This window comes from Mesoplodon bidens (genome assembly GCF_964165515.1).
Source record: "Mesoplodon bidens genome assembly, chromosome: 4".
In the NCBI taxonomy this organism is placed as follows: Eukaryota; Metazoa; Chordata; class Mammalia; order Artiodactyla; family Ziphiidae; genus Mesoplodon; species Mesoplodon bidens.
This window is the reverse complement of record NC_138160.1, coordinates 136794180-136807217: the sequence shown is the minus strand read 5'-3', so window position 1 is coordinate 136807217 and position 13038 is coordinate 136794180. Positions and strand designations below refer to the sequence as shown.

The 13038-nt window shown below is 39.1% G+C and overlaps 1 protein-coding gene across 4 annotated transcripts in view; it reads left to right on the top strand.

Annotated features, from left to right (window-relative positions):
- Positions 1-13038, top strand: part of EBF1 (EBF transcription factor 1) — a 393734-nt gene that overhangs the window by 348412 nt on the left and 32284 nt on the right. The gene's annotated exons all lie outside the window — the stretch shown is intronic.

Below are 13038 nucleotides of genomic sequence, written 5' to 3'. Positions count from 1 at the left end.
ATATTAAGACCACTGACATCCAAAGGAGAAGATTAAATTCTGGTTCCATAAACAAATGTATTTTGTAAATATTTTGTGGCAAGGAGACCCAGTCCTCCTGGCTACAAGTCCAGACCTAGAGTGGGTTAGAGTGGGTTAGAAGCAGTGCTGTGAGGGATCAGCTGTGTTCCATCCACTTCTTAAAAGACAGGCATCAAGACTGGGACAGAAAAACTCGACAGCCATGGAAAATCCCATCATCCTCACCCCTCCTACTGTACTAACAGAAATTGGCCAAAGCTAGCGGTGAACTTCGCGTCATAGTTTTTTGGTTTTTTGTGGTTTTTTTGTTTTTTGAGGTATGCCGGCCTCTCACTGTTGTGGCCTCTCCCGTTGCGGAGCACAGGCTCCGGACGCGCAGGCTCAGCAGCCATGGCTCACGGGCCCAGCCGCTCCGCGGAATGTGGGATCCTCCCGGACCGGGGCACGAACCCGTGTCCCCTGCATCGGCAGGCGGACTCTCAACCACTACGCCACCAGGGAAGCCCGCATCATAGTTTTTGTCTCAGGGCCCCTGGAGTTCTACCCTTTCCTTTAGGACTGAAGTGACTCCAGTCAGGGCTGAGTGTCCTCTCCTCTCTCTTACGCCTCTTGGGATCAGCTAAGCTTCAGTTGGGCAAACAGGTTTACCATCATCCCTTACTTACTTGATGTGTTCAGATCTTTGTATTTGGGGGTTATTGAGTGAGACAAAAGGAAGCCAGAGCCTCTGGGTTAAAGCATTCACGAGTCTTCATTTTGGAGTGGTCTCCTTTGACAGCTTCTCCCCAGCCCTCTCCTGGTTGATTACCCAGCTACGCTAGCTAGTGTGGACAATTTTAAGCTCCTCATGTGACTTCAGTGACATTATTCTCTCCTGATATTCTTTCCACTTTTTTGACCTGCCTTTGTTCTTTTCGTCTCTGAGTCTTTCTCAAATGATGCCTTAACTGTTGGTGTTCCCCATAGCGCTGTCTGTCCTTGGTTCTCTTCTCACATCGATGTTTTCAGCTATTACCTATATCTCAGTGTTACGCATAAAATTAACTCCATCCTTGATCTTCTTCCTGAATATCAGTCCTTTATTTCCAACTGTCTACTAAACATTTTCACATGGATAGCCTATTGGTACCTAAAATTCAGCACGTCTGAAGTTGAACTCACGATTTTTCCTCCCATATATAGTTTTCTTCTTCCATTCTTTATCCTGATAAATGTCCACTCTGTTCACCTAGTCAGGTAAATTAGAAATATCAGAGTCATCCTCCACTTTCTTCTAATCCCTCGCATCTACCATGTTGCTAAATTCATGTAATTTCTGTTCTAAAATATCTCTGAAATCTACCTTTTCCTCCTTTTCTCCATGACCACCTCATTATTAGTTGGTCTTTCATTTTCCATTTGGATCATTGTGATAGTTCTGACTTTAAAATTCATCTTTTACTGGACTCCTATGGTTATGTCTTCGAAATATAGATCTAATTGTATCTCTCCTATGATATGGAACACCTTTAACAGCCCCTTGTTACCTACCAGGTAAATTTCTTAGCAAGACACTCAAGGCCAATACTATTACTCACAGTTACTCTTCAACACCCTCCTCCCAATATATAAGCTATGCTCTTTCCAAACTGGAATATCTAATCTTATCTGAACACATCATGTCCTTTTATATCTCTGTGCCTTTGCTCTTGCTCTTCTTTTTGCCTCGGATTCTTTTCCCACCCTTTTCAGTAGAAAAATCCTACTTATCCTTATACATCCAGCTCAGATATGACCTCTTTGGTATATGTTTCCTTGGCTCCAGTAGAGATAATTATTTTTCCTTCTTCTGTGCAATGTACTATTACTACATTAGTAATGCTACAGTTTTGTATCTTTTTGAGTGGCTGATTATAGGCCTGTCTTCCCTGGATTATAAACTCCTCAAGGTCCAGTGATTAGGACCCCCTGCTTCCTCTGCAGGGGGCACGGGTTTGATCCCTGGTCAGAGAGCTAAGATCCCAAAAGCCACTGCATGGCCAAAAATAAATAAATAAATAAACTCCTCAAGGGCACATCACAGTGTGTAGGAGAGTTTTCAAATGGAACCATCTCCAGCTGGAGAAGCATAGGGAAGGAACCTGTATTGTACTTCTCTTTTTTTTTTTTTTTTTTCATTTCCTTTAGCACTTGGCCTCGTGTATAACAAGCGTCCAATCTTATTGAATTAATTAAGCAATGTAAAACATCTCAAGTCTGGGGAGAAAAATTCCCAGTTTAATTAGGTGTCTCCCACCTGTATTTTGTTCTCATTTTGTCACAAAATTTATATTGTTTTAAAATAGTTATGTCCTATTCCAGACAGAGCTCTGTTTCAGAGTAACACTCAAGAATCAGAGGTGGTGGAATTCTTTGAATTGTAATTTCCAGTTAGTGTGAGTAGGGGGAAGAAAGCCTGAACCCCAAGGACAAGTGAAGCATGCCAGATGTTCTTCTATAATACTGCATCCTCACATTGTATTTATCACATTGTTGTAGAATTCTGTTTCTGTCTTTCTGCCCCTCTAGACTCTGGAGTTTCTTGACAGTAGAGAATGTGTAAATATGTCTAATTAATCCTGTATTCCCCACACCTCCCCCATTTCTAGCACATGTCAGGTATTCTGTTATTAGTAATTACAACTGCCTATTGAGGACTTATTGTGTGCAAAGCATCATACAAATAGTATCACATCACATCTTCACATTACATATTAGGAGACTTAAAGAATGTGACTTTTCCAAAAGGCACATAGCTTGTCAGTGACATAGACTGGATGATAATCTAGCTCTGTCTTACCCCAAAAGGGTTGGAACCGAGGCAAGAAGTGGGCTGTTAGAGAAATGGAAGTCAGATGAGGGCTGGAGTAGGACATAAGTTGGCACAAAGGAAAGAATTAGAATAGACTGCACATAGAGGGGTATACTGGGAGCAAGAAAAGCATTAGAAGAGTACTGCAGGTCCAAATTGTTAGAGACCTATCCTGGAGGCCTCTCGGTTATCCTAACTAGGCTGTTCTAGCAAAGAGGTTAAGAGCAGGGCTTGGGAGGCAGACTGCCTGGGCTCAAATCTCTAGCCTTTCACTCATTAGCTCTGTGGATCGAGGCAAGATATTTAACTCCTTCAGGCTTCAGTTTCCTTCTCTGTATAACAGGCATAACAATAATACTTCCCTTTGGGGTTTTGGTAAAGATCAGATAGGTTAGTCCATGTAAAGTGCTTGGCACATACTAAGTCCTTAGGAAGTGTTAGCTGATGCTCTTATTATATTAATAATACAAGAAAAGAAACAATGAATGAATGCAATGGATTCTCATAGCATCTTCGCATTTAGTTGATTCTACGCTTCTGAGTAGATCCATGTTTCCTAAACTTACGCACCAAGGTGTCCCTTCAAACATTCAGGGGTGATGTGGGGTATTTTAAATTTGAGGGAAACAAGTGATACTTTAAGTCTGTCAGGTACCAGACAAACTGCTAGTTTGGGGTAGTTCATAGCTCAACATTAGATTCCACTGCGTTCCTTTGATGGTGTCATAGCTTTGCAAGGCTCAGTTTTTAGCAGTTGCTGTGATTCAAGGAAGTGTCCTGTGAAAATCAACGTGGAATAGAAAAAAGGGCGTCGATGTCCGATCTTACTCCAGACTTTGAGAAGTTGTACTTTGCTCAACAGGAGCACACATCCCATGAGTAAGTTCTTCTGAATATTTTAGGATGAATTATTAGGATGTATTACTGTATTATTTTTTCTTTCCATTTCTTTGTAATTTTGTCAAAAGGCTGCTAAGTTGTTAGGATATAAATATTAAGGATAAAAATATTAAGATGTTAGGATATAAACAATATTAAGCTGTTTGGACCTAAGTAGTTAATTAAACAGAATTGTTGGGCATTTCTTTTGGCTTGAGGGCTCTGTGAAAAGACTACTGAGACACCCAAGGTACTGTGAACAGAGAAAGTTCAAGAAGCTCTGGGGCAGACAATGAATAGAGATATATTCAGAATGTGTGTTAAGGCTATAAAGGGAAGGGTTCCAGTGTCAAACATTCAGGCAGAGGAGACTTTCTGGCTGAGTCGAAGGCTAATGACATGCAGTAAAAATAATCACTTAGGTTGGGTCAATACTGCAGAAGGCTGGCTTCATTTATTTTATATCAAATGCTATTTAGGTTGGAGTTCAGGCTGGCAAAAACCTCTAGGCTTATCTGCAAGACCACTGTTAACGCTCCATGTAGCATGCTTGTTATACGTTCTCTTTGAGTCTATTAAAATATAACCAAATAAGCACTTAATCCTCTAATATCTGCCAGTTACAAGTACTTTCCTGTCTTGTTAGGAGAATTAATGGATTATTTGGAATCACTTTCATGTCACTTTTCTTCGGATTTTTTTCTCCCCTCCCGGTCTATCAGCAGAACTGATGTAACTTCATCATCCAGCTCTTCTGAAACCTGCCCACTGGTTTAGAGGAGACAGCTCTGTGACAGTGGCAGTAGTTTTTTGAGTTGTCACATAAGACCATGATATTAACAGTCATAAGTGGGACCTCGGCCCAGAACTCTGTGCTCAGTTAGCAAAAGGTGCAGAGAAGGGTTTCTGAGCTTTGGAGCCCGACTCGGTGCTCTTCCCTGCTGAGAGCCATAAGATGCTGGTAGCTTGTTCTAGGAGAGTAATAAGTATTGTTGTTTAACAGTTGTGTTGTTGAAATTCAGCTCCACTATGTCTGACAGTATTTATCTAAAATACTTTCCCTGGTGCGTGTTCAAGTTCCAGTAAACCGTGTCTTATTGTGCGACCTTTTCATTTTCCAGTGAAAGGGGATCAGCTCGTCAGATAAAAGCTACAAGCCAAAGTACAGGAAAAATGCGTGCTCAGAAAATCCAAGCATGATTGAAAACAAGATGTGTTAAATCAGTGCAGTTTATCGCCTGCCTATTCCCAGCAATTGCTGTTCTAAGCTCATTCTGAACACACGCTGGATGATAAAAGTACAGTGTCAAGCCCTCGCTGGGGTGGGAACACAAGAAAACATGTTTATCAGACAGGCTGGGTGATTTTACCCCCTTGATAACAGTTATTGTCAAAACTCTTTGGGAAGAAATCTAAAGAACAATTATAGAAGGAATATCGCTCTTGTTATATCAGAAGATATGCCAGTAGGGAAGAAAATGATGGATTTATCTTTGAACGTTAAAGAAGAAAGAGTGTGTTGGCCTCCAATACTTAAAACACCATCATCCATTACACAGCGACAACCATCCTCTTCTCATTCAATTGAGCAAATCTGGCTTTGAAGCCTAATCATAAATGATGAATTAAAAAACAAACAAACAAACTCCAAAATGAAAAAGATAGGCAAAAAAAAAAAAAAATTCCTGGAGATACTCAAGCTTCTGTTTGCTTGAGGGATTTAATTTTAGTTTTATACTTGCATCAGATTTGGAAATCTAAATTAAGGATCCTGGAAGGCCAAGCTGTACAGAGCACATCATATGCAGTAACAGGGGCAACTTTTCTCATCAACTTTATCACAATTAGAGAGCAATACAGTTTTCCCTAATTATTGTACATTCACCTACTTCCCATTTTAGATAGAGTATAACGCTCCAGGGCAAAAAGTGGGTCTGTTTAAGAAATGCTCCACTTCTGCCAGTGAGTTCTCACCAAGGATCTTCTAGAAAATACCAACTGGTTGTGGTATGAAATCAGTTGGTTTAATGTATCTCAACAGCATTACGTGTCTCTGTTTCTCAAAAGACAAATCAACTTTTGAGAGCCCAGCTCAGACCTGTAAGGAGAAGTTGATGAAACAGAAAGCACAGTTTCTTGATTATTTGTGGGGCAAGTTTAAAATGCCAGGGTGGCCTCTCCAACAGGTTTGTGCCTGTTGACATGGTAAGCTTTAAGAAATCAGGCCAAGTGATTGTTCACCCGTGTGAAGTCAGGAGTCTGGCACCAGGATTCCTCGTAGTGATGGATTTCTGTTTCACAGATATTTAGTAAAAAAAAAAAAAAAAAAAAAAAAAAGGTGCCATTTAATTGATTTGGTAGCTGGCCTTGTCAATATGCTGCAAATTGAGATTTATCAATATGAAAATAAAATAGTCATCTTGGCATAGTAAGTGAAGCACTGAGGTTTTTATTCTGATTCATGCAGCCAGCTCTTTCTGTGCCTCAGTTTCTCACCTTCAAATTGGGAATAATAAATTTTGACATTTATGCAAGGGCATATTGAAAGACTCAGTGGGATAATGTCTATAAAGCACTTTGATATTACTGGGAGAAGTGTCTTACATGACCTCAGGGTATGATTGAAATGACACTTCTCCAAGTAATCATTGCGATCGTTAACATCTATTAAAAACGTTCATAGGTCCTTATAACTTAGAGAATAATTGAGTTCAGGATGTACCATCTTAAAAATTTGTTTTCTTTTGCAGATGCCTTTAAAAGTAACCTGTCAACATGTAAATTGGTATAAATTTTAGGAAGGATAGTTAGAAAATATACGTATCAAAAGTCTTGAAATGTACATATTCTTTTATCTAAGAATTTCTCCTGAAAATTTTGAGGAAAAAATACATCCCATTAACAGGGGATTTGTTGCATAAGTTATGGACATCCATATAATTACAATATGCTGCAACCATTAAAAAGAATGAGGTGGATATAAATATGTATATAATCTATATTTATATAAAACAGTATTGTAAGAAGGCCCAAAAGCCTACATATTAATATAAATAGTGATTATATATGAGTATATATATTATGAGGCTTTTTTCCTTCTTTGTGTTTCTTTTGTATTTTTTATACAATAAGAGTGTATTCCTTTTAGACTTAGAAAAACAGTAAAGCTACTTCCATTTTGAAAAACAAAAGCGAGTCACTCAATTCTCGCTTCCTGCTCTTGATTGCTTTTGCTTCTGGAAGAGTTATTAATTTCCTAACATACGCAAGCCCTTTGCATTCCAAGTGACAGTCCTCAGGGTCTTTCATCTCTTTCTCCCAGAGCCCCTGTATTTTTTCATCCTGGGCTCTGATCCACTTTGCAGATTTCTTTCTCTCTTCAGTCTTTACCTTGCAGGCTCTGGCTCCAGTCTCTGTAAAGAGAACGTAGCCGCACAAGCCAACAGTACCTCTGATGGTACCTTCGGTAGAGAGAAGTATTACTTCCTTTGCTTGATTTTTGAATCTTAGTGTTGTTGCTCCACATCAAGAGGTTTGAAAACTACAAATAAGAGATCAGAGCATGTTGAAAGCCAGTTTGGAAATTTTCCTTTGGCTCCTATATTGGCAAATTCTGCCCATGTTGGCTTCATCCTGACACCCTTCTGGTTCAGTTATAGCTTTCTGCACTTCAGTGAGCCTCTTCCCGAAGCTCTCCTGAACCTCCTTCCTGAGGCAGGGTGCCAGGCTGTGAAAGCATTTCACACCAAAAGCAGGGGCTCTGCTTGCAAGGGACTTGGTGTTAGGTTTCTTAGGGAATGTATCCCTTCCAGGAAGAGATGACCCGGAATACCATGTGTGCACTAAACATCTAGGCGAGGAATGAAACATCCAAACGGCTGGAAAAGCAACACATTTCTTCCTTGACCATATTTCTGGCTCTTGTTTAGGTTTCTGGTTGATTTTGCGGTTTATATCTTTTAAAGTCAGTCTTAAAGATAGGTTCGTGAAGATATCTTGCTGTTTTATTGTTTACCTCTGGTTGTTAATTTAGTGACTGAGGGAAAAATAAGGCCGTTATGGAACAAAAAGACTGCCTAACACATATATAATAACTCTTATGCCCAGAATGGATCTGCCTTGAAGGGAAATGCTCTGCTGTATTCCGTAGTTCAAATATAGAATAGTCACCAGGGAAGCTTGGAGACCCAGGTGCTGGTTTTATCATTGCCTTTGCTATGAGGCTTTATTTATTACTTGGCATAGAGTCTAGATATTTGTTTGGACATTAAATGGCAATAGAATATAAATATTACCTTTCTAATATCTGCATTTCTTTTTATTTCCAGTCAAAATGACATCATGTCACATAACCATTAAAAAAAGGAAATTAAAACCCCAGAAATATGTTAAAGTGCTGCAGTGAGTCACTGAGCTATAAAAGCAGGGGAACTCTGCGCGCTCACGTTGGAATGGCACCCAAACCGCTTTTCCCCTGATGTTTGGGAACACAACTGTCCTGCCTTTCATTTCCACTGTTTCCAGGGATAAGTATTCCAGAAGTTAAGGAGGACCGAGGAGTGTTTTCTCTAAAAGGCAACTCTGAAAAGAGGAAAATCAGTTCTAATAACCGAGAATGCATTTGCCTTGACTACATGGTTTTAATTTGCAAATAAATCCCCTTAAAGAGAATTTTCTTTCTTTGATGTGTTTGTGGATTAAAAAAAAAAAAAAAAAAAGAAGACGACTAAAGGCATGAAAAGGCCACAATTCACATATACATTTGGTAAGGATTTACCCATTACCAGATGTTTTGAATGAATTTTATAATCTTGTCATTATTAGTAGGACATAAAATCTAGTTGTATTATTCTAAATTTTCTTTGCATATAGCATTTCATGCTGCATGAACATTTGGACACTGTAAATAGCTTTGTATAACCAGAGTTCTTCTGTCTTGACCAGAACCTTGGTTGAAGCCCAAAGGGGAAGGGCTCTGCATAGACTGGTTCTGTATAGAAAGTTACTGGTTTCCTTTAGGGGAGTCTGAGATTGTGAGACTGGGTAGGAACCGAAAGCCATTTATAAGATGACCCCACATGAAGTGGTTTGATGTTTTTAAAAAATATTTAACTAACTTTTCCCTTTTGAAAAGTAATGACTTTGATACAGCTGAGCCTGCCCCATGCATGGGTCCCCTACTTCCTCCCTATACTCATTCCCCAGTATCCTATCATAGCTGTGAGAGGACCCTCCTGAAATCTCAGCTGATACATCTGCCCTACAAGCTTGCTCCTGTGTAGAAGCATTTAATCTTGCCTTTTGTGCATTTATAGGAAAGTTTCAGGCTTCCTGTAGGATATGTACACAGCTCCATGAGGTCCTACTGAGCTTACTCAGCTAATATGTATCTACCTCTAAGTTTGAACAGGACAGTGGAAGACATCTTGAATGCAAATCTTTGTGGCTCCCCAGTAGCCTGATCACTCTATAAATCCACATGGTCCTGTGAAGTGTAGTGTGAGCCTAGTGTCAGAAAAGAGGAGCAGGGCTTCCCTGGTGGTGCATTGGTTGAGAATCCGCCTGCCACTGCAGGGGACACGGGTTCGAGCCCTGGTCTGGGAAGATCCCACATGCCGTGGAGCAACTGGGCCTGTGAGCCATGGCCGCTGAGCCTGTGCGTCCGGAGCCTGTGCTCCGCAACGGGAGAGGCCACAACAATGAGAGGCCCGCGTACCACAAAAAAAAAAAAAAAAAAAAAAAAGAGTGGCCCCCGCTTGCCACAACTAGAGAAAGCCCTCACACAGAAAGGAAGACCCAACACAGCCATAAATTAATTAATTAATTAATGAAAATAAAAAAGAAAAGAGGAGCAGTGGTGGTGACCCACCATCTGACCATCAGGGAGGCAAGAGAACGGATTGCTGAGCAGGAGGGAAGCCTGGCCATGGGAGCTGGAACCAGGTTCCAACTCTACAATCATAGTAGTTCATTTCTGAGGTGAGATTATGTACACCTCTCAGAAAGTTTATTTTTAAGGGCTTATGTGACGTAAAACACATATTCCTACCAGTGCCATCTGAACACTTGGGTAGGCACTAGAAATGATTGTTGAGTCAATGGACAATTTATTATCTTGTGGAATGTTTTTAATGCCCTCACTGGTCCCATTTTATTATGCTGATTTAAAAATTGAGGCTTTTCTTCTTTGGGATTATGGATTTTGCTAAACCTCTGAGCCTCCCTTATTCCGTTAACCACCCCTAACTGGTTTAGGAGAACACCCTCTCAAACCCTGTTGAAAGTGTGGTTTAGGTGCTTGGAAGTGGGGTGACATGAGAAGCTCTCATCATTGCATTCCTTTTGCAGTTTACAGTTTCATCTGTTTTTTCTTTCTTTTTTTTTTTTTTTTTGCTTTACACGGGCCTCTCACTGCTGTGGCCTCTCCTGTTGTGGAGCACGGGCTCCGGACGCGCAGGCTCAGTGGCCCTGGCTCACGGGCCTAGCCGCTCTGCGGCATGTGGGATCTTCCCAGACCGGGGCACGAACCCGTGTCCCCTTCATCGGCAGGCGGACTCTCAATCACTGCGCCACCAGGGAAGCCCTGTTTTTTCTTTTTACAACCTAAGATACTCATGCTTTATTTGTGGTTAATTATGTGCAGTTAAATTTTTTTCTTTCTCTCCTGGATTCTCGGAATTGTCTCAAGTTTTAGGGGGAAAAACTTGACTAGTCCCACTTCTTCTTCTGGTGCCCCCTGAGCTCTGTGCTTGAATACAATGAGGTCACTTTGTTGAAGGATTAACTTTATATTACATTCTTGCAGAGTAGTTGTATGTCCCTAAGGTACGACTACCCCCACTGATGAAAATAAATATGCCATTCTTTATGATTCCTCCCCGTTACTCTCTCTGTTGATTTTCAGAGAGTTTATGAATAGTCACATATTTATACAACTGGCCAAAAGTATACTACTTATTTTTCTTATGGTCTGTAATAACCTAGGCAATGTTATTAAAGGGTATACAGACCCTTTTTCAGGCAAAGTTTCTTATGTCATTACTTTATACAAGCAGGTCAGATTCCATCTTGGGAACACTCTCTTGCTCTTAACCTTTTTCTCTGATTATAAAAGTAATATATGTTCATTGTGGAAAATGTAGACAATGCACAGCATAAAGAGAAGGAAGAAAAGCACTTCAAGACTCACTTCTTAGAAATAACTACTGTTAGGCAGTTTATACACAGAAACCTTTTCTTTATTCTCTGTATATGTTCATTTAAAAAAAACGTAACCATATTTCACATATGCTCCTGTAATCTGCTTCTTGACATAGCAATATATTTTACGCCAGTAAATTTATTTTCCTATTTTTTTTCCCAAAACATTGTTTTTGAGGACTGCATCATATTCCTATGGGTGTGCCGTAATTTAACCATCCCCCTCCCTAGACGGTTAATCTGTTTTCAGGGGTTTTTCTTAAAGTAACAATCTCTATCAGATGGCCCCTCTCACTCAATAATTGGTTTAGTTTTTTTCTTTAGTTACTGCAATCAGAGAAATCATCAGGCACCTTTGAATTTAAGACAACAAACTTTGCTTGCATATCTTTAGTGTTATCTTTGTTTACAGCACTAGACAATGCCATTGTAATATGCAATATGTAGATTGAGGGCAGGTTAATACATTAAAAAATACGCGTGTAGAGCAAATCATAAAGGCATGGGAAATAAATTAAAAGCCTTTGTCCCTCTACTGAAATATTTCCTCTCACATAGCATACTTCCATAGACTAGATGCTTATTTTTCTTTGAATAATGAGTTTAATATATCTAATTCAATTACTCTTTCTGGCAGCAGAATGACTTCTCCTCAGCTCTTTAGCTATTAGTTCCATATGATATTTGAATCAGTTCTTTTAATTGTGGATACTGAATGTCAGTCATTCTGTTGTTGAGTTGTTCCTATGCTCAGAGAAACATATCCTCCCCCCAATACATCAGTCATTCAATTAACAACCATGGGTTTCTTGACACAGTAGGAATTAATTCATTATGCAAACAACTGAAGGGGTGGGCCAACAAGTCAAGTTTTATTGGTAGCTTACATTGAAAAATAAAACCAAGAATTAGAATTTTCAGGATGCTGAATCATATCTTCAAGTGTTAAAATGATACATTTAATTGCCTAAAGCTATTTTTATGGTTAAACATCTTTGTTAGCAATTAGCATTATGGGTGGGAGATAGATGTGATATACAGCTTAACCTGGGTGCTCATTCCTGTCACTCTCGGGCATTTCTTTATTAAATACTGGGATTTTATGAGTCACAGCTTCCCTGTGTAAAGAATTGTATGGTTTTTTCTCTACAAGTCTAATTTGAACAAAAAATAATTTTTCTCAAGGGTTTAGAAAGTAATTCATAAAATGGGAGGAACAATAAATATTGTGCCTTAACTCATGTACCACTATAGAGAGATTTGGTACACCTGGGTGTAATTTTAGTTAATTTTCACAAGAGGTTGAAAGTTCACCATTTGGAAGGGGGCGGGGAGAAGGTGGGGGAAATGGCTAAACCTCATATTTGCAAAAATGATTACATTGTCTTAAATGGCTACTCTATTAACGACTTCAATAAGCACTGCATTTGGGAAAAAAAATCTTCTTAATAAAAGTTACCTGAAGTTCACTCCAACTTAAAATATACAAGTGAGGAAAAAGTACTTACTCTGATTTATATGTCTTTTGGAGGTGTAATTATTGGCTTTTTACTCACCTATGTAAAACAATGTACTTTTGTAAATGGATTTCTGGCCACTTTATGCAGCCTTTTTTTTTTTTTTTTCCTCCTTTTTTTTTTTTACATAAAAAGTAAGCACTGTCAATCAAGGAATTTTAAGGTTTATTTCCTCTTTAGAAATGATTGATAGCCTTTTAGATTTACAAGTTGACAAGTTAAAGGGTTCTATTGGTATAATTATGTACTAAATTCACAGTCTTTCAATTTAAATGTCCTTTTAAAACCACAAGATTATCATACCTGTATTTTGAAAAGTGGGCCAGTCAGTTTGGGTTGGTATACAAATTGCTTCCATTAGCCTTGGGACCTATTTGAATTTAATACAGTTTTTTAAAGTTAGTAGTAGTATGAATCTTACTTTTAAAATTTAGGTTAATGGAAATGCATTTTAAGTAAAGCATGTGGCAACTTGTTTTCTAAATGTATAGCTAAATGTCAGAACTACAAAGACTGTCTTTTTATTCAGTCTGGGAGAAAATATGTGGTTGAGTACTTTGGTTACATGAAAAAAGAAAAGAAGAAAAAAAA